Source organism: Aedes aegypti, chromosome 3 (genome assembly GCF_002204515.2).
Source record: "Aedes aegypti strain LVP_AGWG chromosome 3, AaegL5.0 Primary Assembly, whole genome shotgun sequence".
Taxonomy (NCBI): domain Eukaryota; kingdom Metazoa; phylum Arthropoda; class Insecta; order Diptera; family Culicidae; genus Aedes; species Aedes aegypti.
In genome coordinates this window covers 29308162-29334387 of record NC_035109.1, presented here as the reverse complement: position 1 = coordinate 29334387, position 26226 = coordinate 29308162, and the positions used below count along the sequence as shown (strand labels likewise).

General features: G+C 37.8%; 1 protein-coding gene and 1 long non-coding RNA gene across 3 annotated transcripts in view; both read right to left on the bottom strand.

The window, feature by feature from the left end:
• Positions 1–3804, bottom strand: part of LOC5570780 (cdc42 homolog) — a 56617-nt gene extending 52813 nt beyond the window's left edge. Inside the window, exon 1 of one of the 2 annotated variants that reach the window (XM_001659321.2) lies at positions 3582–3804. The gene's annotated coding sequence lies outside the window, so the exon portion shown is untranslated. The remainder of the gene's footprint in view (positions 1–3581) is intronic. The other variant, XM_021853156.1, reaches the window with a different exon arrangement.
• Positions 3805–11116: 7312 nt separating this feature from the next.
• LOC110679376 lies at positions 11117–19521 on the bottom strand. Its single transcript, XR_002502438.1, has 2 exons — positions 19405–19521; positions 11117–11272 (listed from the first exon to the last, which is right to left on the bottom strand). It is a non-coding gene; the product is annotated as an uncharacterized LOC110679376 (long non-coding RNA).
• Positions 19522–26226: the final 6705 nt, after the last annotated feature.

Below are 26226 nucleotides of genomic sequence, written 5' to 3'. Positions count from 1 at the left end.
GGAGACCGAATGTAGTTCTAGAACCCATTCTGAGTCGACCACTATGTCGTTTTACGGATTTTGATGGGACTATTATGCGAATATTTTCTAGATGGGACAACACAAGTGGGGTTTGTTTTTGTACAAGTTAGGAACAAAGACTTTTTTAGCAGTTTTTATCGAGCTTCTGACGATGTTGAGTTGATTTATGCAAAAAGCGCAAATCGGTCATAAGTCGACATGGGACTGTTATGCGAATATGGGCAGTATAGGTCAATTACATTTGAATTACTGAAAGAACAGAGTGACTACTAATTGTGACTAGGAGACCCATAATAATGTGATTTTCCATAAGAATCGCGATATATCTCAAATTTTTGAATTACCACTTTAGAGATGAAGCTCGTTCGCGGTTCAACACAAGTTGCAAGGTTCGCAAAGCTTACACCGAACATCGGTGTTGCTCATGGGAAGACTGCTTGGAAGACATCTTTGGGAAATTTCGCTTAAAACTGGAGCAATTCTTGAAGGATTTTTTTGGTTGAAACCTGAACGGTTATTTTGAAGGATGTTTTATAAAATACCTGCAGAAATGCTAGTTGAAACCATGAAGATGTTGTAAACGAGAATCTTAGTGTAAGTTTTAAGCAAACGATGGTATCCTTGGATACATTCCTGGAGTACTTATGATTAGCTTGAAAAAAAAAAAAAAAAATATTTGAAGCAAAATTTGGGTAAATTCATGATTTTTAAAGGTTTTCTTTAATCAAGAATTTCAAAATCAATTCCGACTCAAAACACGGAGTTTAGGCAATTTTTCTAGAACACCCAATCAACGCTGTATATGAATCATTGCTTTCCAGGCCTATTTTGCCAGCTAATATATCCACTTCCGTGGCAAATCACTGGAAGTCCTCTCGGTAATTTTCAGTAAACTAATATATTTCTGATAAAGAATTAAGAACAGAAGAGCTGTAAGCTCATTTATTGACATTTTTGCTATCCAACTTCAAGGTTCCATCGCTTTAGTCATAATGCTGCGAAAGCTGCTCATCGTTTATTTCAACAGCTGATTTCACATTAGCACATTACATTTAGATCGATGTTCACCTTAATTTTGAGGGCCCCTAAATCGTCCTAAAAACCTTAGTCACGCCACTGCATTCTCAAATCGGTTGCAGAGACCTCTACATCCTCTCATAGGTATCACAAAAAGGTTGGGTGTTTTAGTGGGCAGTGTAAAGGCCATAGGATACGATTGGTAGATGTTCAGGCAAGGATAAAGATGTTTTTGCCAATTGAGTGCAGTATTTGCTTAGTTTCATTTTATATTCAAGAGGTATTTCAGAAATAAACTTCTAAACTAACATATGATGCACGTTTACTAAATTCTAAAGTAGGTAATTCTCGATGAACTATTGTGAAAATTGAGAATTTCGTAGACAAATAGCTGAGATTCTTAAAAAAACAGCTGAAGATATTAAAATGTCCGGACAATATTATGCAGGAATTTTTTTGAAAGTTATTGGATTCCTGGATAAATCGAAGCAATTATTGGAATGATTACTGTAGTATTAGCTAGTGTGGAGCATTATTTGAATTTTTGAAAACGTACAGAAATTTTACTTGAGAATTCCCTTGAAAATTTTTTTGGAAGAACTGCAGCAATGTTTCGCAATTTGTAACAAACTTGATAAATAGCAGCAGCTCATTTCCCATTGGGGGTATATGTTTTACTTTACTGGCAAAATAAACATCCTATAGCAATAGTGTCCCCCAGGTTTGGAGCTTGTTTAGATGGGTTTTATCATGCACTGTTATCCCGCCGATACAAAGCTGTAGCAGTAGACGATAAACAGACTCTCATGTTGTCTAGTGGATCATGATTGTTACAGAGAGCGATAAGTAAGAGATACTCTCAATTTTCTCAGAATTCAACCCCTGGTTTGGAAAAAACCCTGAGATAGTTTCTGGGAAAATCTCCATGGTAATCCTAGTGGAAATAACAGAAACTAAAAACTTTAAATTGCTCAAGAATTTCATGCAAAAAATTATGAAGAAATTCATCGCTTCCCTTCAAACGCCGGTGGAAGATTTTGTGGTAAAATCGGTGAAGGAATCACTAGAGTAATTTTTGGAGAAGTCCCTGAAAGTATGTATAAGTAACTATAGAAATCTAGAAGAATTTCTGAAGCTTTTCTCGAGTAATCTGAGAAGTAATTCCTGAAGAACCCATGAAATGTCAGCAATGAGGAGAAAGTGACTTTTGAAACCATTTCGATTAAAAAAAAAAATGTAGAAACCTTTTGTTGAAAATAGTGACTTTGTGTGTGAATTGCATTAAAATTAACATACATTGATTGATCGAGTGTCTCCTTAAATCTTCAAGCTCGATAAGTCCCTCTTTAGATTTGATATATTCCATTCGATCTATCAATTTTGTTCATAAAGGACTGTAAATCATGTAAATCCTGCAGGATTTAAATGGATCCATTCCATTTAACGCATCACCCCGCTCTCCTCTACCGCAGGTTCTGTCGCTGACGCTGTTATCTTCCCGCTCCTTAACTACATACAAACGAACGAATCGCACTCAGCCTGCTGCTTAGGTAAACTGGTTATCAGCACTGCGTCATCTTTAAAAGAGCCAGGCCAGGAGACATCCACCATCATATCGGTCTCGGTGGCCAGATAACGGTGAATCTTGCACCGCGTTATTTTCTTAGCTTTCGCCATTACTTTTGGCATAACGTGATCGAATTATCGATGAAAAAAGTAAGCCATGAAGAGTTTTAATCGAATCAATAAAAGTCGTCCGCCGCAGTCCCACTCAGTAGGCAATGACCTTTTCTGCGGGTGATTTTAGATTGCCGCTCTCCGTCCTGGCCTACTGTTGTTTTTGTTGTTGCATGAATGCATCAAAAAATTGCATACTCTCGGGGGCAGCCAGAGCCGAAGGGAAGGGAAGGGAACCGAAATTCTATCCCTTCCTCGGCCAGGCAACGGGAACTTCTTCCAACGATTGATGGCTTACATAACAACAATGACGGTGATGTTTAAAGTTCCGATTCCGATTAATATTCTCGGGATGAACACGGCGAAAAAGCGAAGAAACGGAAAAACATCGTCTGTCCCGCAAAGAGAAATTTGGGTCCTGCCACGGAAGCAGCTGCTCGGATTCTTCCCTAATGGACAATCCAAATTCCGGTTCCCAACCGGAAAACCGGTCCCAACTTTACCCCATCTCCCGGAGTAACCCCCAGAATCAACCCCTCCCTCCCGGTTCCCGAGTTCCGTCCCGGGGCAGAAAATAAACCATTCATAGAAATTCATCAAATTCCACAAACGCCATTTTGCTTGGCGCCATCTCGCTCACTCCTGCACGATTCGCGGCACACTTGTCACGACACGGGCCGCCAATCTTTCGAGTGCCAGCTCGCTCACTCCCTCACGACTGATGCACTTAATCCACAATCGTCGTCGTTTTCGTCGCCGACTGCGATTTGGTCATCGCCTACTTCTCGCCGTCGTCGTCGTCGCAAGGAATTCGATTCCCGTTCCAGAACCGGATCTGATTCCCAAGGAATAAGCACTTCACTTACGGCACTCGATGGGACACTAATTCCCGTTTCCGTCACTCACTTTTGAAGGTGTTAAATTTGCGGATTTTCCTCACGTACGAATTTCCACAGACACAAAATGTAACACACAAATTTCTTTGGGCAGGGCAAAAGCACATACAAAAAAAACGGCGAGTCGCGCGACGAAACAACGATCCGAACGAAACTCGCTTTCCTCGACTACTGAATGACTGAAGATGACGGATGACTGGCTGCAGAAAATCAAACGAATGGGACAGAGAATCAGACAGAGAGAGAGAGAGCGACAAAACTGATGATGATGATGGGACGGTTTACCTGATTCTGTTTTTGATTTTGATCTTAAACAGAAGACAGATTGTTTTTGATTTCGAGATAGAAATTGGGTCCTATAATCAAACTAATTTCTCAAATTTGAACATTGTGTCATATTTGTCACGTTGTTAACATATTCGCATGCAGTTCGCATTTTCACAGAACGAACTTATTTGAAATTGATGTCGTTAAGCTCTTATGAATATGAACTCCAGACAAGAGAGTCCGCTACATCGATGATGAATCATCGATGGCCTTTCCAAACGTGAGCGAGAACGAGAAAGAGCGATAAACAGAGTGAGATGCCGACAGTTGAAACCGAACGTGAAATGACAGCGAATGTGACACATTCTCATCAATTGACAGATGTTGAGCGCCTGAACGTTCGAGGGGCTTTCTTGTTTTTCGCGGAAGCTGGCACACGGAAAACGAGGCTTGAATTGAAAGTTGTTTCCAAGCGATTAACGCGAAGTACACAGCAAAAAAAGTTGTTGAATATTACATCGAAACCGCTGCAACCAAGTCATTCCCTCGGTTGTGTAAAATTACACAGTCCGACGTACACACGGGCTATTGGTGTAATAAATGCGACCGATGTAATTGTTCCGATGTAATAGATTCAACGTACACAATACGATGTAATCGATGCGACGTAATATGAAAACTATGTAATCTAAGCGATTCAAGCGAAAAAAGCGATCACTAATTCTGCTCAATGGTTGATTAAATTGCTTTTTTTTTATCATTTTTTTTTTGCTTTTAGATAATGTTTATGATGTTAAATGGGCGTTTACCCACAAATTGAGCTATTTTTGAAGCTTTTAATTTTGGAAATGGTAAAAGCAATTTAATCAACCATTGAACAGATTTGATGATAAAATGTTAAAATATTTTCACATAGGGTAAATGATGGCTTCGGCACCCTGAGGGTATTTTCGGCAACACTAACTTATCGTCCTTGTTAGAATTTATCTACGGAACAAGGGTTACCTTCAATGTACTCAACATGTTCCTTGAACTATAATCTTCCATATAAATCACATTCTTGACGAAAATATTATATAACATGGGTTTTATTATTAAATGAAATAAATGCTTACGAAATCATCGTCATTCGTGAGCTGCCGAACAGAACAACACAAGAACAGCTTAGGAAAAACTCACCACTTCGAAAGGTCCAATTCTCCGCTCCAATGCCAATTTTTTCACAAAATCTACGCACCGATCACTTATGCACAATTAAACTTTTGATTGGTCTATAAAGCACTCGAAAATACTTAATTTTTATGCTTCAAATCACAAGTAAAATTTAATGAACTTTGTTTTCCTCGGCAATCAATTTTTATTACTGCACCAGGTTGCCAGAAAACCATATTCAATTGCGATGTAATTATTGTTCACGATTTAAATTCACAGAAAACACAACTAACACAACTAATTAATTTATTGGAATTATGCAACAAAGCATGCATGGGTAATAATTGAGTCTTTCAATGCCTTCCTTATTTGAAGATTGTAGCGCATAAACTTCAAAATACTGAGAAACATATAAAATATACGTCTTTTAATAGGTTAACTATTTTGGCAACACTCCTGTTGTTCTACAGGCAATCAGTGGATGATGTAATTGTGTCAAATCAAAAGTGAGTAGATTTGAAAAGGGTCTATTCTGATTTTCTCATACACTGAGAAGAATATGAACCTTAAAAATTACTGGCAAGGTTTGGATTTTGATCCGAATTAGCTGATCGAACCATATTCGGAGAGTGATATTCAAAAACAAAAAAAAATAAATCCTGGGACATCGCAATCGGATTTTTTTTAATACACCCCAACCTCTTTTTACGACCGTTATCGGGGGGTCGTAAAAAAAATCTGGGTAATAATTATGTTTTTGAAAAATGCAACGTCTATTAGGGAAATACTGATTCGGGATATTCGGCAAAGTTGAAGCCTGGGTTGAGAACTTTCCAAAATGGCCGTTCAAGTTTTCATATTTTGGTAATAGATGGCAACACTGCTCGATTGTTATCAAAAGAGCCAATTTTATGGGGGTGTGATATGCAAATACCAAAAAATTTCAAAGATGACGGTACCGAATGTTGACGAAAGTTGAAGGAAGTGTTGCGTACTATACAGTCGGCCGAATCACAAATGTTCATGTGGCTGGCAGCACTGTTCAAGAAGAATGAAGAAAAGATCAAAACCATAAAACTTGAGCGGAACAGAAAAATAGAATGCTTAGCAACATAGCAATACTCTTCAACTGTAATCCAGTTTTTCATGAAGGGTTCAACATTTTGTCGTAGCTGGCAACACTGCTTAAGTGAAATTGCATCACCGGCAGTACAAGTGTGCTTGCAGCTTTTGTTTTGCGGATATCTCAGGATCCTGACCACTTAGAACGATGGCGTCTTTGGCAAAGTTGTTCATTAGCTCAAGCGCTATCATTATTAAAGCTATGAGATTCAAAATTTTGCCACCAGGTGGCGCTAGTGAGCGTAGAATTTTTGTTTTGCGGATATCTCAGGATCCTGACCACTTAGAAAGACGGCGTCTTCGGCAAAGTTATTCAGTAGCTCAAGGACTATCATTATTCTGTCTAAGAAATTCGAGATTTGGCCACCAGGCGGCGCTAGTGAGCGTAGAATTTTTGTTTTGCGGATATCTAAGGATCCTGACCACTTAGAAAGATGGCGTCTTCGGCAAAGTTATTCAGTAGCTCAAGGACTATCATTATTCTGGCCAAGAGATTCGAGATTTGGCCACCAGGCGGCGCTAGTGAGCGTAGAATTTTTGTTTTGCGGATATCTCAGGATCCTGACCACTTAGAAAAATAACGCCTTCGGCGAAGTTGTTCAGAAGCTCAAGCGCTATCGTTATAAAAGCTATGCGATTCAAAATTTTGCCTCCTGGCGGCGCTAGTGAGAATGAAACTTTTGTTTTGCGGGATCCTGACTACATAGACATGGCGTCTTGGGCAAAGTTGAGCTTCTCAGCAAGTTTATCGAAGACGCCATCTTTCTAGGTAGTCAGGATCCTGATATATCCGCATAACAAAAGTTTCATGCTAACTTGTGCCACCTGGTGGCAAAATTTTGAATCTCATAGCTTTTATAATGATAGTCCTTGAGCTAATGAACAACTTTGCCGAAGGCGCCATCTTTCTGAGTGGCCAGGATCCTGATATATCCGCAAAACAAAAGTTTGATGCTTACTAGCGCCGCCTGGTGGCAAAATTTTGAATCTCATAGCTTTTATAATGATAGTCCTTGAGCTAATGAACAACTTTGCAGAAGGCGCCATATCCTAAGATAAACGCAAAAGAAATGTTTCATGCTCACTAGCATCACCTGGTGGTAGAATTCCGCAATTCAGTGATGGTGGTGCTAGCCCTTGAACTACTGAACAATTTTGCTGAACATCATGATCCTCTATTTTGAATACTTTGTAAGATATTGGTCATTTATAAAAACGGTCGTTAATCTGAATTTCGGTCGTTAAAAAGTGGTCGTAAAACGAACCGTCGGTAAAAAAAAACGGTCGTAAAATGAGGTTGGACTGTAAAAATATTCATTCTCTCGGTAATAACTTGGTGATGGAGCGTTCAAGAGCAGCAACCTTTACAGACCAAAACCATATCGAGCCATTCAGCTTGTCAGTGAATAGTTCAATTCACGGTGAAATTCTTGACATTAAAAAAATGAAAACAACTATGCAAGTACCATCGTTGGGGGTGAGATTTCGCCTAAAATGCGTAAATTCTCATTTATTTTTAAATAACTTTCGCAATTTGACTTGATATGTTCGGTTGAATATGAGAATACGTCGCAAATGCTGAACAAATAATTGAAATCTGATTATTTTCCTTTAAATAGGAATCATTTGAAAATTGGCCCAAACTCACCCCTTCGAGAAGGAGAGAGGCGAATGACCGCTTTGGCGGTTAAAGCCTCGTTAAACCAACCAACTAACTAACTTCGAGAAGGTGACATTGAGCCAAACAAACTACACTCAGGAAAACGAACTATCGATAAACATAGGAACCCCATATAAAAATTCGCCACAAGAAATTGGATTGAAATTCATAAATTTACGTCATGGAACCGAAATTTGAAAATAAAAATAGTTTTCGCGGCAACCTGGAATCGAACCAAGGACCTTGCTTAGTTTTGTAACAAAAACTACCCAAAAACATGATTTTTTTAAAGAAAAAATCGAATTTCTTTGGATTATTTAAGTTTTTTTTGCCGAATATTACATGTTTCATACAAAACTTATGTTTCTAAAGCATTTTGTTTGAATTACAAGTTGAATAGTGTATTTTTTTAACATGTGCAAATATATCATTGTTTCAAATTTATTTAAAAAATGTTGCCAAGTCCTTTTCAAAGGTTTAACAAATAGGGAAAACCAGTTTCAGTTTTAAGAATATTGTTTAACTGATAAAAATTGAAATGTTGAATAACTTGGTCAAAACAGTAAAATGCGGTGTGTGCAAAGTTTGAACACAATTAACTTACTTATTTGGCTTTACATCAATTATCTTGATAAAGCCTCGCCAACAATATTTCGCCAATTCCCTCGGTTCATGGCCGCTTCTCTCCATCCTCGGCTGTGACCCACGCTCTCCAGGTCCTGGTGTACCTGATCAATCCACCTAGCTCGCTGCGCCCCACGCCTTCTTGTTCCGACCGGATTCGTGGCGAACACCATCTTTACAGGGTTGTTGTCCGGCATTCTTGCAACATGCCCTGCCCAGCGTATCCTTCCAGCTTTAGCTACCTTCACGATACTGGGTTCGCCGTAGAGTTGAGCGAGCTCGTGGTTCATCCTTCGCCGCCACACGCCGTTCTCCTGCACGCCGCCGAAGATCGTCCTTAGCACTCGGCGTTCGAAAACCCCAAGAGCTTGCAAGTCCTCCTCGAGCATAGTCCACGCCTCATGCCCATAGAGGACTACCGGTCTTATGAGCGTTTTGTACATCGTGCATTTGGTGCGGGGGTGAATCTTTCTTGACCGCAGTTTCTTCTGGAGCCCATAGTAGGCACGACTTCCGCTGATGATGCGCCTTCGTATTTCCCGACTAACATTGTTGTCAGCCGTCAACAAGGATCCGAGGTAGACGAACTCGTCCACCACCTCGAAGGTATCCCCGTCTATCGTAACACTGCTTCCTAGGCGGGTCCTGTCGCGCTCAGTTCCGCCAACCAGCATGTACTTTGTTTTCGACGCATTCACCATTAGCCCGACTCTTGTTGCTTCGCGTTTCAGGCGGGTGAACAAATCTGCCACCGTTTCAAATTTTCTCCCAATAATATCCATGTCGTCCGCGAAGCAAACAAACTGTCCGGATCTCGTGAAAATCGTGCCTCGACTGTTAAGTCCGGCTCTCCGCATGACACCTTCAAGCGCAATATTGAACAACAGGCACGAAAGTCCATCGCCCTGTCGTAGTCCCCGCCGAGACTCGAACGAACTGGAGTGTTCGCCCGAGATCTTCACGCAGTTTGAACACAATTAAATAAGCTTCAAAACCATGCAAAAAGATTTGGAATCGGTTGAGTATGCATGAAGTTATGGTCAAACAAAGTTATTTTTTCAGTAAAATAAAAAAAAATGGCAGTAAACTACTTTTTATTGAAACAAGTTTTGATTTTACACAAATTTGATGTTCTACAAAGTTTTCAAAAACTTTATTTTTAAGATAATGGTGCTGAAATTACCGAAGTTATGGTGACTTCACTGAAGGCCATTTTTTATAACTTGAAAATTCACCTCCAAGACGCTTGCACCTCTAAATTTTAATATTTTTGGCTCAAACTTCGAGGTTTCTCTACTAATATGATTCGAATTCAGAAGAGTACACGAATTTTTGGTTTTGAGAACTTTTGAAAAATAAGCCGCACCCTTAATAGACTGTAGCGTATGTGCGAGTAGCAAATAGGAGCATGCATGTAACTCATTCAAACGCAACTCTGAAATTCAAGTAATCCGATAATCGCGTTCCGTGGATTTTTCTTGCACAATATTATGAATCAATTAACCATGACGTCACGCTGCAACTTTAAGGTTGGATTCGCACCTGCTGCAAGTTTATTACCATGACATGGCAATTTTTAAAGCCGAAATGCTGCCATAGTGAGATTGAATACAAAAATTATTCGATAAAATAAATGAAAATGAAATTAGGCAGTGTCCATTTATGACATAACGTTAAAATGTACAATTTTCGACCATTCCCCCTCCGCAACGGTCTTTGGATGAAAAAAAAATGTGTTTGAGCCGCAACGTTTGAGCCTACTCCCCCTCCCCCTAGAGCGTTACGTAATATGTGGCCGGCGCCTTAGTCTGCATTAATTTAGTGGCGTTGTGTATTGAATTTGAATCTCCGCTATTTTATTTCTAAATGCAATTCTTTTCTCAGTGTAGTCTGTATTTTTCTGCATTGGCCCTTTCAACGAGTAGAACATAATAAGTGACGTTTAATTTCAGGAATTGTCAACAAATACGAAATGTTACCAATACATAAACTAGTTTTTGCGCAGTTTTGGATTGCCGAAGTGAACATTTTTGTTGCCGACAATAGTAATTGCATTGCCGATAAAAGAACAAGTGCCTCGGGACTTTGGTGAGGAAAAATAGAAGATTAAGAGAACAAAATAGTGTTTTATGTATAACAATCAATAAACGAAGAGTGCTCAAGTGTAGTTCAGGTGTCTCCTGCCAATTGTTGTGCTCCATTGTTGCGTAAAATTGCCTTCTTAAAAGTTCAGCTGCTTAGGCTGCCGACAATACGTAAGTTCCCCTAAATAATGATAATAATAATAAGGTTCATTCACAAATTTTAAAACGCCAATAATGCACATTTTTGACTCCCATCGTAACGCTTTTTCCATGAATATTCTTCAAATGTTTTAAGCGCTGTATTATTTTGAGGACAACCACCCACCACTTTCAGCGTTGTAAAATTTGTGAATAAACACAATATAGAGTCATTTAAAACATTAATTACATTTTTATTCATAATCATATATTACATTTTTTTGCATTAAAGTAAAGATGAATCGAAGCCAAATCTGAAATTTTAAAGAGCACAAATATAAGAACCGAACTTTCATTGGAGCTGCAGCTGGAAACTTGATCGATTAGTCACTCCCTGGTGGTGACCAATCGATCAAGTTTTCAGCTTAGTAGGAAGTTTGGTTTTCCTGATTTGTGAAAATCTGAGGTTTGGCGTCGATTCATCTTCACCTTAGCATTTATCTAACTGATGAACCATAACCATCGTTGGGATGCTTCAGGTGATAAATCCGACGAACTGCAATGGAATTATTCACATATGCTCTGCAAAGCCCGTTCAAGTTTTCGTTGTTGATCTAGAAAAAAGAAAGAAAATGTTATTGAATAAGATTTGAGTTTTCCACATTAACGGAAGTATCATTCAAATATTATACTAATATCAGTTTTCAAGATCTTAATTCATTCTTTATTTTTGGGGAATTCTTAGATGCAAAGATTTCAAACAAACCCGATTTAGGAAATCTTTCTGCCATAGATTCACCTGAAATTTTCGAAATTCTACAAGCAGTCCCTCGTCTAGAAATGCAGGTATATGGCAAGTTATTTCTCTTCTAGTCATACCGTTGAAAGCCCAAGCCTCTCGAGGAGGGCTTCGGGAGTTCCACTACAGATGAATTGACTTGTTTTTCGGTTCCATACAGTTTGTATGCAATGAACAATTGATGAAAAAACTACATTTCTATTCTATTTATTTTATCAAAACTAGGTCTATTTTATCAAAACTAAGATTTTGTCATGCCCCTTTGCTTCTAAACCCGCTCATCGATAAGTGCTAGGAATAGTCTTTGACAAATTGCATCACCTCCTGAAAAATTGGATTTTTTTTTATACTTTTCATTAGATGCGAAGGTTTTTGAAATAAATAGTTTTATTGATAATCCAACATAAAAAAAAATAAAAAAAAGTCAAACATTCTCATAAATATTCAGCTTTCATCAGCAATTCAATGTTTTGGAATGATGCAAATGTTTGTCCAGAAAAACTCAGTCTTCTCAAATGGTTCATTAGAACTATGAAATATATAAAAATAATCTATAACGGAAATCTTCAGTCTTAATTAACGGTTTTCAAATTATATTCTACTCTATTCTAAGTGCTTGCACAGCCAATATTGAAAAGCATCCTGGAAATACCTAAATTTATCAGCAATATGATAAAAATATTAAAATGGCCAGGCCTACTGTGCAGACTTTGGGGTTGAAGAGAATTCTCGATTACTTTTTCAAATCGACGTAAGTAACTTTTATACGGTTTTGAGAAAATTAATTAGGAAAAATCACAATCTATCTTCTAAAACTGTTTTAAAATGAATCACCTTTTTAACATTTTTTTGCCGTGTACTTCGCTCAAATTTTGCATACACTCAGCTCACGTTCAAAAACTAGGTAGTTTCTATTATTTCCCACAAAAATAATTATAAGAAAATGATAAGCCGTTTCATTCAGTTACTTTCGACGTTTTTCTACCAGTGTAAAATCGGCTCAAGTAGTGTTTTGTTTTGATTCGTGGTTTTTGTCTCTCCATACAGCGGGGCGGCGAAAGTAGTGGTTAGGTTGCGAAAGTTGAAAATGTTACTTTCGTCGTTTTGTAAATCCGGAAATTGAACGTTCTAAAAGTGAAAAGTTGAGTTGGTACAGAGCGGTACGTGTAGAATTCCGCCTGCTTAACACGTAGGATCGATAAAGTAAGTTTGTATACTTTTTTGACTTGAGTCTGTATGAATAAGTTTTCGAGAATTGAAAAAATCATGACGATCAGGTTATTCACGAATGAATAATATGATAGGCGAAAAATTTTAAATTTAAGGAAGGAAGAAACGGGGACAACCGTACCAATCGTTTCGATTTAGGGTTATAGGTTAAATCGTTGGGAGTGGCGTTGCTAAGAAAATTTTCAGAAGCGTTATTTGGAAATCTATAGATTTACCAACATTTTTTTTAATATTTAAACAATAATCAGAAACTATATTAACATATGTATCATATATTACCACTATGAATCAACGGAATATTAACCCTCCATCTTCGATTTCACTTTGAATCACTTAAAGAGCTCCTTACTAAATATGTTCTAAAAACCCCCTTGAATTTCTACAAAAAGTACCATATGATAAGTTTTTCTTGTAAATCTTCGGTAAAAAGATTTTTTTTTATTTCTAGTAGAATTCTCTTTAATATTTCTACAATTTTCCATATTTGGCCTTCCTGGAATTCTTTCAAATGTTTTTTTTTTCTTCAAGTGTTGTCTTCGAGTTCTGTAATTCTTTCAAAACCCCTTCTAGAAGTTTTGCCAGGATCTTCTTTTTAATTCCTCCTTTAGGAAATCTCTGGAATTATTCGAGAATTCATTGCTTCATAAACTCCTTCATATATATTTGGCATACTTTTCAATTCAATTCTTGTAGTGATGTCTTCTGAAATCCCGTTTTGAAAGTTTTGTTATTGCTCTAGATTCTTTCTGGATAACTGTATGTGTTCCTTCTAGGAACTTTTGAGACAAGCTTTCTGGAATTATTCCATAAGATCTTTCAAGATTTCCTCTTAGATTTTTTCAAGGAGTAGGAGTGGAAGCGTTCTGAGACTGTTTTATAATTTTTCCAGGAGGAACTTCTGGATTTTTTCCGTTTCTATTTCGAATTTTTTTATAAAATTTCTCAAAGACTAATTTAAGAACGTTCCTCAAGATTTTAATCTATGTTTTTTTATAATCAATACAAACTTTATTTTTGAGGAACAAAGCTATACTTTTGTATCTAGTCTTTATATTATCATAAATAAATAAATACATTAATAAATCTGTAAACATTTAAAAAAATATAAGCTTGTTTAAGTAACTATTGACAACGTTTAAAGAATTTAGATGATACCAATATTTTTTTTTGTCTTCGTGATACAGTAAGAAACATCCAGACTTTTTTCATTATGTGTTAATCATTCTACGTTAATTTAATTTTTTTAAGAGTTTCCAAAATTTCCAAAATGAGACCAACTAGGAACATATGAAAATACACATAGAAACCAAACAGGAACCAAGAGATAAAAAAATCTCGGATAATCGGATCGAGCACAAATATTTTCAAGGGTTTTTTTTTTTAATTTCTCATGACATTGCGTTAAGTATTACAGCTTTTTTATCATGATGTTCTCAAGGAATTTATGGAAATTAACTCAGGTATTAGCCCACAGTTTCATTCATGTATTATTTCGCTGTTTTTCGCAGGAGTTCATTTAGTATTTATTTTACAGAGAAATTCCACCAAGTTTGAGTTACCTTTGAGAATTTTCATGGAAGAACTCTTGTAGGAATAATCTCAACTGGAGAGATCAGAGGACGAATAACTGGAAAAAAATTAGAGGAAATCCTGGAATAATCTTTAGGATAATGTTAGACACAATACTAGTGTGTGTGAATTTCTAAAGGAATATTGTAGAAATTCCCCTGAGCAACCTTTGAGAAAACGTAAATGGAATGGAATGGAACGACGAAATATGAATTAATGTGCAAAATATTTCTAGAGAGATCCTTGGAGGAGTTAATGAAAATATTCTAGAAGAAATCTCTAAAACAAACACTAGAAGAATTCCAGAAACTTTTCTTCGAGGAATCTGAGAAGAAATTCTTAAAGCACCTGTTGAAAAAGCTTGGCAAATAATTTTTTCATGTAGAGAGATGGATAGATATCCTTACTTGAGATTTTCATTTTTCTTTTTTGAGGGGTTTTCATAGGAAATAATCACTAGATGAACTCTCCAAAACAATTTCTAATCAGTTCTTCCGAAAATTTTGTCTACAAAACTGTATTTAAAAAAAAAATGTCACAAAAATACTTCAGGGCTTCCATCAGAAATTCCTTCATATATTATTTCAGAAATGTTTCAAGAAATCCCTTAGTCCTCCAGAATTTTATTCAGTGATTCTCATATCGGTTTTTCTAGGACATCCTCCAAGACTCCCGTTTAAAATATGTTGCTATATTCATCCAGAATCTTCTCCAGATGCCTTCAAGGATTTATCAGGATTTTCTTTCATAATTTCTTTAAGATTTGAATTAAAAATGTTTCTAAAGATACCTCCTAGAATTACTTCAGAGATTGCTTCTAAGATTTCTTAGGGAATTCTTCCTATAATTCTAAGAGATTTCTTAAGGAAGTTTTAATTTTCTTTTCAAGCTTTCTTCCAGAAGTTTCCCATGCATTTCTCCAAAAAAATGTGAATGAAATTTTTCAAAAAGCTGAGAAATTGTTGAACAAAAATCTTGACGTATTTTAAAAGCAAATTTTAGGGTAACTTCTGTTAAATATAGGGTATCTCTTAAGTCATTCTTGATTAATAAGGATTTCTAGAAGGACTCACTCTTGAAGAACTTTTAGAAGATTTTCAAGATTGTTGCTAATAATCAAAAACAATATCAGTTCAATATCTGAATAATATCTTGCAGGATTATGTGAAGGAACTCCTGGAAAAACATAGAACGAAATCCCTATTAAATTGTGTAGGAATAATTTCTTGAAAAAAAAAACTTTTGTTTTAACTTGTGTGAAACCTTAAATGAATTTTTAAATATTCCATGGATATTTTTTGAGAAATTAATTAAATTTTTTTTTGGAAGAACTCCAGTAAGGGGTCGTCCATAAATGATGTAGCATTTTAGGGGGGAGGGAGGGGGCTTCTCGAATTTGTGACGAGGGGGAGGGAGGGGTCCCAACTTGTGGACGTAGCATTTTGAATAATTTCGTTAAACAGAGTAGACAAATTTGACAAACAGTTTTTTATCAAACTTCATTGTCTGAATTTTTTAAATTAATTTAAAAAATAAAACATTGAAAACATCAATATTATAATATTAAAAAATTTCTAAGAACTTCATAATTTTCCTGACAATCAAATAAATTTCATGAAGCTTTAAGTAATTATGTGAATTATATATTGTATTTGTGTCCAAACTATTTTATTTATAAATTAACAAACTAAATGTTTAATAAGTTAAGTAAAAATCAATGCTAGAGAACCAAACATCCGTTTAAACTGACAACCTAATCGATTGGTCACCACCAGCTAGTGACCAAACGATTAAGTTTTCAGCTTAAACGACTGTTCAGTTCTCTAGATTTTTGCTCTTGAAAATTTGAGGTTTGGCTTCGATCAGTGAAAAAATGCTACTTCATTTGTGTTAGGGGCCGTCCACAAATGAAGTAGCATTTTTTCACTGATGTTTTACACCCCCCCTAGAGCCTTGAATGAAATGCTGGAAGGAAAATTCTAGAGAAACTGAATAATGAGACACTGGTTGAATTTAAGGAATCATTTGAAATGTTCTTAATAGTTTCACTCGAATAATTCTCGAATTTTAGGAGCTATTCTTTGGAATAACCGTAGATCACATGGCGTAGAAATTCTTGTCGGGTTTCTTGAAAAAAATCCTTGATTGAATTTTAACAAAAACTCTGGAATTAGGCCTTGAAAGAAATTTTGTGGAAATGGATGATCTCTTAGTGTAACAGCCGGAGAATTCAGTTGAAAAGTAAGTGAAAATTTATCTGGGGGAAATCATAGGATAGTGTTTGTATTTTTTTTTTCAAGTGCATAATCTCAGAGAACATTACTTGATCTTTTGAAAAATTGCTGAAAGAATTGGTAGATGAATTTCTTGAAAAACTTCTGGAGAGAAGCCTCTTTAAGTTCCTAATAAGATGAAACCGTTACAATCTTCTATTGCCACGATTAATGCGTTATATATTTAGGTTAAGTTAGGTTAAGTAAATTGAAAACGTGCTTTTTTTTCTCTTATAAGCAGGTGAAATCAACACACCTATAAAAAATCTGAACTGCTACGTCAAATGATATGTAATAGGTTGTTAACAAAATGTTAATACAATCTTAAATTTGTTTTACCAAATTAGGATGATAGTGTTGTCTAATAACACAGAACACCTAGATATAATAAATGAATGTAATATTTGTAATGGTACTAATAAAGAAATTAAAAAAAAATCCAGATGAAACCTCTGGAGAACCCACAAGGATAATTCCTGAAGCTGTTCTCAAAAATGTAAGAATACATTTTGCAACATAATTATCTGCAAGCAAAATAAAGAAGAAAGAGACTTTTAGGACCATTTTGGTTAAAATACAGAATTCAGAGAGCTTTTATCAAAAATATAGACTTTTTGAAGAACTGCATAAAAATGAGCTCTAAAAAGAAACCTACTACCAACCCTAGGTATGTTAATCCCTCACTGATTAAGAGATATCTTTTTTTTTTTTTTTTGTATGGTATTCAGTTGGAGCTGCCTGACAGCTTAACTTGTCAAGGCTGAACCCTCGGTCTGGCTTTTGCCAAGTTTCCCCTCTACCAGGACCAATACTCAGACGGACTAGGCAATGGCGCCCACATAAACACTGTTTTTTATTAGTATTGTGACGTGGTAGTTTTTGAAAAGTACCCATATTCCCTTGCATCTGAGAAAAGGAAGCATTATGAAAATCAGCAGCTCCATTAGAATTTGTTTGAAATAGTAGTGCATTACTAATACTGTCTAGTCGAAATGGTTTTGAATAATTTGTCAATCAAGTGCTATTCTGATTACTATTGTCTTTTACGTAAGATTAGAGTCTTAAATGTCAAGTGTCGTCAAGTCTTAACAAAATTAGGCTGTTTAGTAGTAGTTCTAGTTAATTTCATTTTTGTTGTTAAAAGTATTTATTGGTCATTACGTTCATATATCCTTAAAGAAAAAAGTCGCTTTCCTTGTCTGTTCAACAATTTTTTGAAACTAGCAAGTGTACCCTAATGATCGATCTCAGCGTCTTACTTTCCATAGTCATTTTTATAGTGAATATTGAAGAGTAAAGTTACCTTAGGCTTCTATTACAGTCTCCTACAAGATTCACTTTTCGGTGGCAAATGCAATGCTTCACAACGCCTACTAAGTATTCCCTACGTCGTATATTATAACGATGTATCTAGCTAGCTAATAGTAAGAGTGGCTACGGATCATTCTGGTTAGCAATAGGCAAACTGAACGTCACCAATAGTATTAATGTCCACTTCGAATAGATTAATTATTTGAAATGGGCATAAATTCTATCAATGACGCAGAATGTCCGTTGGATCACATCCGAGATATTATTGTGCCATATGAATTATGACGCGGCTTCTAAAATGTTTGTAAGGCTTGTCACGATATGCCTGTCCGCTCCCCCTTGGAGCGTGACATAATTTGTGTACGACCCCTAATGGTTGCTCTATCTGGGTTTTGACGTGCATGCACATATTCTATCTTAGGGCCATTCACAAATTTCATAACGCTAGAGGGGGTGGATGGGGGTCGAAAGGCTGCTACGGCTCATACAAAATTTGAAAAATATTCATACTAAATGCGTTACGAGGGGGTGGGTGGGAATCGAAAATGGCCATTTTCAGCGTTATGAAATTTGTGAATAAACCCTTAGCCGTGTGGTTAGAGTCCGCGGCTACAAAGCAAAGTCATGCTGAAGGTGTCTGGGTTTGATTCCCTGTCAGTTCATGATCTTTTAGTAATGGAAATTTCCTTGACTTCCCTGGGCATAATGTATACCTGCCACACGATATACGAATGCGAAAATGGCAACTTTGGCAAAGAAAGCTCTCACTTAATAACTGTGGAAGTTCTCATAAGAACACTAAGCTGAGACGCAGGCTCTGTCCCAGTGATGACGTAATGCCAAGAAGAAGAAGATATTCTATTATGAATTACTGCCTCAAAATAATTTCCCTGATTGTGATCGAAATTCCCCGAGAATTCGGGTTTTTTTCCAGATTGAAAAAAAATCCTGATACTTCCAGGGTTTTCCATGTAGTAAGGGTGTCTACTAAGGAGACCATCATAGTAACTATTTTAGTATGGAAAAGTCGATATCGAGTCATGGAACATCAAATCATGGAGGTTTCACTGTATAAGGTAATAAGCTTAGGAGTGGTTCAATGTTAACGACAGGCGGCCTACGCCAACACCTGTCTTGGCGGAGGAACTTAGTACCAGTACTGCTCAATGCTCCACAATGGTACAAGGACTCAGATTCACACCTTCCAAGGGGAACCAGACCCTCCCTTTCCTGTCAGCATACGAATAAAGTTCCAACCAGGGTGGGTTACCCGATCTTCCCTGAGATTGCTTGTATTCCGGCCAGTACCGATATAGTGACAATCCCGGCTGTGACGATATAGTGATGGGAGTAACCGTGTAAAAGGCTAAGGACCACACTGTGGGGTCTATTTTTTCCTTCAGATACACGAAGTACTCCTAGTATGCCAGCCTTTAGGATAAAGTAAAAGCTTTTCTTCCACAGCAGACATTCAGGCGCTACCAACACTGATTAGTTTTCTAAGAAATGGTGCTCTCTGGGAAGTGGAATTCGGGGGAATGTTATAGAATCGTAACTTACTTACCCAATACACCGAACTAGCTGGCGTATCGCGAAATCCCATGTAGAATCACGATCACTCGTATGCCTTCGGTGGTTCGGTGCTCCTCTTTTGCCATGCCCTGTCATCCTGAGCGCTAACCAGCTCTAGTTGCAGCGGATGTTGTTCGTCGAAATCATACGACAAGATGTTCTCATGGGCCACCGGAATCTCTCGGCAAGATGGTCTCGAAGTTCCGGAATGGCACACAAATTTCTTTAAAATTGGATTCCTGATTCCCCGGGAAGGTGACGGCATACGTTGGGGCGCGTACGTATGGGGTTAACACCCGATGGAAAGATTGGCTTCTTCTGCATTTCCTTGTCCGGATCCGGAGGAATAAAAGCAACTGCAGCGCCCGTCTTGTAGACAAATCGCGATCACTAAACTATTCAAAAATCACTTTTATTAATGTTTTCGCGACGGGATGCCACCGGAGGTACGAGAGTTAAAATGGCGGACTTCACAACAACTTCGTCGACAGAAACAACATGGACAGTGTTGCGAGACTTATTATCGTACCAGTCATTGATACAAAATAGCATTTGAATCTGTGTAATATGACAACGTTCGTCGGAATGGTTTGGTTGCAGCGGTTTCTGTGTAATATTTCTATATTTTAGATGTGCATATTACACAAGTACCATGTAATAGGATATGGTGATCTTGTTTTCGTGTAATTTTAGGGTGATGTAATATAACATCAAAAAGATGCTAATATGCATCTGATTTTCGCTGTTACATCGGATTTCTATTACATCGGCTGAATAAGCCATTTTATGAGACGTTTCGAATCATATGGTTTCCGTTTGTTTACCAGCTTTGAAAGTTTCTGGCGGGCCGATTTATTTACGATTCTTCTAGCGCTACATTTGGAAGGAGCTTATTCAACAATGGCGCTGGTGGCAGTGTAACAAAGTTTTTAATTTTCGCATGTAAAATTGAAATCAGCAGGCAGAGAAGATATTTTTCATTTACAGGTAACATAATACATGTAAACCGAGTAGAAACATGCGCTGAAAGAGACGGGGACATCATCGCCAACAAAAATGTGACAAACGCCATTCAGATATCAGGCTAGTTTTTTGAACAACAACAATGAGCGGCCCGCCAGAAAACGTCATTCGAACGTCTCGTAAAATGGCTTATTACGTCGATGCAAATTACATTATTTTTTGCTGTGTAGGCCGTCATTGAAATTTGTATATACGCGTCGTTGATGATTGTTGCTAATTCATCTCACGATTTCGAATCAAAGAAAATCAGTTGGTTTTGCACTGACACAGCTGAAAAAGTATCAGCATACTTTATGCATGTTAGCGCATACAGTGATAATTTTTCAAATCAATACAAACTATCAAGCTTGAGTTTTATCCAGGCCCATGGCACGGGACGACTTTTAACGTAGCCAACATCTCCATGTGATTACTCATTTTCGGGTAATTTGAATCGAGAGTGCAATTAGAATGCGAAGTTTTGTTTAATGTTCATGATCCATAAGCGAGCAAGAGTCGCAATCAAATCACTGATTGCTTGCTTGGAGGCTTGCAGGATGCCTTTTAATGTTTGCTCTCCTTCCAAAGTCATCGAAATGTTGAATGTGCTTCAACTTTTTGGCACATTATTAGCTGATTTAACAATATCAAAAATTGATAATCAAACCATAACAAACAATTAAACAAAACAATGGTCTTTATTTTCACAGTTCTTACAACTGACAGTGGGCGATATTCACTTATCGCCCGGGACATCCTGGCTACGAAGAACACTGTGTATCGATATATGGTTGTCATGGGCCTGGTTTTATCACTTTGAAATGCAAGCTGAAAAGTCATCATTGTTGCCAAAACGAATGACGGGCTACTTAGCCTTAAGGGTGTGTTCATATATTTTAAAACGTTTAAAATGGCCATTTTCGACACCCAACCACCCCCTCGTTACGCTTTTTGTATGAATATTCTACAAATTTTGTAAGAGCCGTAGCATCACAAAGATTCCCACTCTCCCCCTTCAGTTTTACGAAATTTGTGAACAGGCCCTAACCCATTATCGCCCGACTTATTTCACATTTGTAATAATCACCTGATTCTTTCTGGAGTATCGCAATGGAATAAGAGAATGCTAAAAGTGCTAAAACCATCATTTAAATGGAAATCCACGGTTTCATTTTGTTACAGTACACATGTAAATGGTAATAACATATTACCATATATATAAAGAACAAAACAAGGTTAATTTGAAAACTACACCACAAAATGATGCTGAATGTGACATGTGTACGAAGCACACACAAGAACATACACGTACATGTACAACACATATTCGTTTGCACATTCAAACATACATACATTCATACACATATAGCCGCAGTAGTCGCATTCTCATCATCTATTTTACGCCAGCCTCGTTAGTATCAGATGGTTACGGGGTACATACTTATAATAAATTCCACGAATATTTTTTTTGTCATAATAAAAACCACTAAGGTTTTAGCAGGATTCCCAAGGTATTTACATATTGTTTCTACAAGACTCTTGAAGGTTTCCTACAGGATTCCCTCAGAGTTATCGAAGAATATCACAGAATCCCAATTGGAATTTTTCCAGGATGCTCATGAAAAAAAAACACTGAATTCCCATAAGGTTCACAATAGGGTCCTAAAGCCCTGTCCTAATTTTAGTACCAAACGACTAAGTTTAGGCCAGAATCACATGTTTACTCAATTTTTGTATGATTTTCGTTGGTTTACGGCCAAAAAACATTTTTTTCGGATTTCTGGGATTTTGTCACACCCTTTGGTTTAAACTCAAATTTTGGGTGTATTTTGTTTTCCGTGTCCCTTCCAAAATGTGTAATAGGAACAACCCCAATGTTAAACAGATGAGCCCCTGTGGCGTTTTTGCCGACTCAGTGAATGTCAAACATGATCTAAAGTGTCAAGGTTCAAATTTGAACCTATTTTTGTAATTTAATTTTAAATGTGATATAACCGTTATTTGAACAGGAAAAATTGCTAAAGTGGTTGCAAGAACATACTCTTTCGTCTTATTAAATAAAAAATAAGATTCCTTTAAAAATTTTAGGACCCTATTCCCGCAGTATTTCTTCACAATTCTCTGAGAATTCTCACACGACTCTTACCAATAAGACCAATCTAAATTCCCGAAATATTTCTACGAGATTCTCTCAGCAATACTAACTGTTTGCCATATACTCCCCATACTCGCATAACAGTCCCATTTATATAGGAAATCCCATATAATATGAGACTGTTATGCGAGTATGGGCAGTATAGCTATAAAATAAGATTTCCACAGGACCTTCACAAGAATCCCAACATTCTCGTAAGATTCCCAATGTATTTTTAAACATTTTGCTCACTATTTCCGCAGAATTTTTACAACATTTGCACTGTCTTTCAACATAACTCCAACAGGATTCCCACAGTACATCCATGGGTTATCATCTAACAATTCCCACTGGAATGCCAGAATCCTCACTGGAATACAAGCATCTACACTAGAATCTCTAAATCTGCACTGGAAATCCATAATCTATGCTGAATTCCAAGGATCCACACTGGAATTGAAGAGTCCATACCAGAAATTAAAACTCTACGCTGGTATCCCCATATCACACTGAAATCCTAGAACCCACATCTGAAATCCATACTCGAATGCCAGGATCCGCAGTGAATTCCAAGGATCTACACTAAAAATGCAAAATACTCACTGGTGTTCAAATATCTACACTGAAATCCTAAAATGGACACTGAAATCCCAGCATTCACATTAGAAACTGAGAACCCATGTTCCAATCCTGCGATTCACACTCAAATCGCAAGATCCATTCTGGAGTATCAAGAAACTGAAACCCCACTGAAATCTCAGATTTCACATTAGAATTACATGACCCATGATACAGTCCCAGGATCTAAACTGGAATAACAGGAGTCACACTGGAATTTCAATATCCACAATAGAATGCCAAGATCCACGCTGACACACTATGATCTGAACGACAGTCCCAGGATGTACACAAAATACAAAAAACCTAGTGGAATCCCAATATCCACGTTAAAACCAGAGATCCACAATGCAACAACACAATTTACACTAGAATGCTATGATCCACACTGGACTACTTGGAACCAGACTGGAACACCAGGATCCACATTGTAATTCCAGGATCCACACTGAATTCCCAGCATTAACACTGATCCATATTTCAATCCCATAATCCACACTGGATTCCCAGAATCCACACTGGATTCCCAGAATCCACACTGGATTCCCAGAATCCACACTGGATTCCCAGAATCCACACTGGATTCCCAGGATTCTGCACTGGAAACCCTCGATCCACATTGGCATCGCAGGATATATTCTGAAATCTCAGAATTCACTCTGGAATCCCGGAATCCTCACTAACTTCCGGCACAGGATCCATTCTATAATTGTACAGGAATCTCCGATTTGCAAACCACGCTTATTGTAGTATAAGACGAGCGTGGTGATGCCGATAAGAGCTGGTGACAAAACAGATATATTTTATGCTGACAGCGCAACCTAGTGGGAGAAATCTGAATAAAAAAAACCTGTCATCACTCAGAAATAAATAAAGTCATTAATGACTATTTTTCATGCATAATCGTGGTTTGCCAGGGTCCATGCATAAAATATCTAAACTGCGAAAAGACAAAGTCAACTTTATGCAGTTTAGTTTACCAATGACTATTTTTTAGTTATTTTCAATCTAAACCATATGGCAGCCATTCAGAAATGCATAGTTTTTATGCATTTTAAGATTGTTTTTTAGCTGTTTTAGAATGATGAATAATTTAATTATGAACTCCATGTTTAAATTAGCAGCTCATTACGTTGAGCAGCTCATGTGTAAAACTTTATTTTTATTGATTTCATACATATAAACTCAAAAATTTCACAAAAAAATCGTTTTAGTTCGAAACGTAGGTACTCCTGTAAATTTTCCAGCAACATGGTTGACACGACTCCGGCATTGTTGAAAGACGTGTTTATTTCAGAAGGTAGCTTTATTCACTGAATGTTACAACGATGTCTTTTGACGTTTTGACAATGCACAGGGGTGTAGTTGGAATATTGAAGAGGGACATTATAATAAGCACCGCAACATCTTCTCTTTCGCAAAATTAAAGATAAGACAGTTTAATCAAAATTTAGAAGATAATCTTTAAATTTAGCTGGCGCTTTGATCTCTCTTCTTGGACGCCGAGGTGTGATCAGTTGAGAACCACTGGCGACAGCTGAAGAATCCGATTCTGGAGGAATCGGGGTAGTGTTTCTCGTTGTTTGCTCTAACATATTCGGGACCTCGCTGACAGGAGTGTTGACCATCGGTGTCCGTTGATGCTGTGTGGTGTTGGTTATCGCTGGCGTTGCAATGGTAGTTGAAGATGCAACAGGTAGCTTTTTTGATGTTGGTGGCTCGGGTGGTTCAGTAATTGAGGGAGATTTCGATGGCGTTTGTGGTACATTACGTAGCTTCAGGTGACTACGGTCACGTCGATAGTTAGCGCCCTCTACGTCAATGACGTAGGATCTGTCGCTTTGGCGCTGGATAACTACCGCTGGTGTCCATTCCTTACAGGTATCCGGGTTGAGCTGAGCATAAACCGGGACGCCCACTTCTAGATCCGGCAGAGCTTTGGCTTTTTTGTCGTATTGGAGCTTTGTCTTCTTCCTGTTCAATTCGATGGATACCGGCACCTCATCTACTACACAAGGCTTCAGATTCTTCACGGATGTTGGCAATCCACTTCTAGTTTGGCGCGAGAAAAGACGTTGTACTGGGCTTGAGCCGATCTTGTTTGGTACATTACGCCAATGTAGCAGTGCGTACCAGAAATCCGTCCCTGATTCTGCGCATTTCTTCAGAAGCTGCTTGGCGATCTTAACTGCTGCTTCCGCTTTTCCGTTTGCTTGCTGGTGGTTGGGTGCGGAAGTGGAGTGTTGAAAATCCCAGTCGCTTGCAAACTGCTTCCATTCTTTACTTGCGAAGTTCGTTCCATTGTCACTAACAACAACCTGGGGGCGACCGTGACGGGAAAAGTTCATCTTACATACTGCGATCGTTGCCTTCGGAGTGAGATCTTTCAGCAAATCCACTTCGAAAAAGTCCGAGTAGTGGTCTACTGTGACAAGAAACTTCCTTTTCTGTCCGCGATACTCGGCGAAGAACACATCCATAGAGATGATCTGAAAGGGGTGAACAGGGATCGGATGTGTCTGCATCGGTGCTGGTGATTGTGATGAAGCATATTTGGCGCAAACAGAGCATTCCTTAACGGTTTCTCGAATTTGCGCGCTCATGCCCGGCCAAAATACGTTTGCTCGAGCTAGTTTTAGCGTTGACTCCACTCCGTTGTGACTCACGTGTGCCTTGTCCGTTATCTTCTTGCGGAGAGAATACGGAATAACAATCCGGTCGTCACGGAACAACATTCCATCCTGGACCGACAGTTCATTCCGGTACTTAAAATAGACTTTTACACCTTCCTGTACTTTCGATACTGATCGAGGCCAGCCGGAACGAACGTAGGACACGATAGTTTGGAGCGTTGAATCCTTGGTCGTTTCCTGGACAATCTGCTGGATGATGTCCTCCGAGATACTCAGAAACGACGAAAGCTGAACCTCTTCGACCTTCCGGAACACCTCGCAAATAGTCGCTTTACGGAAACAATCCTCTTCTGGACATTCCACCAGCGGGGCACGTGAAATTGCGTCCGCGACCACATTGTCCTTGCCTGTGACAAACTCGATTTGC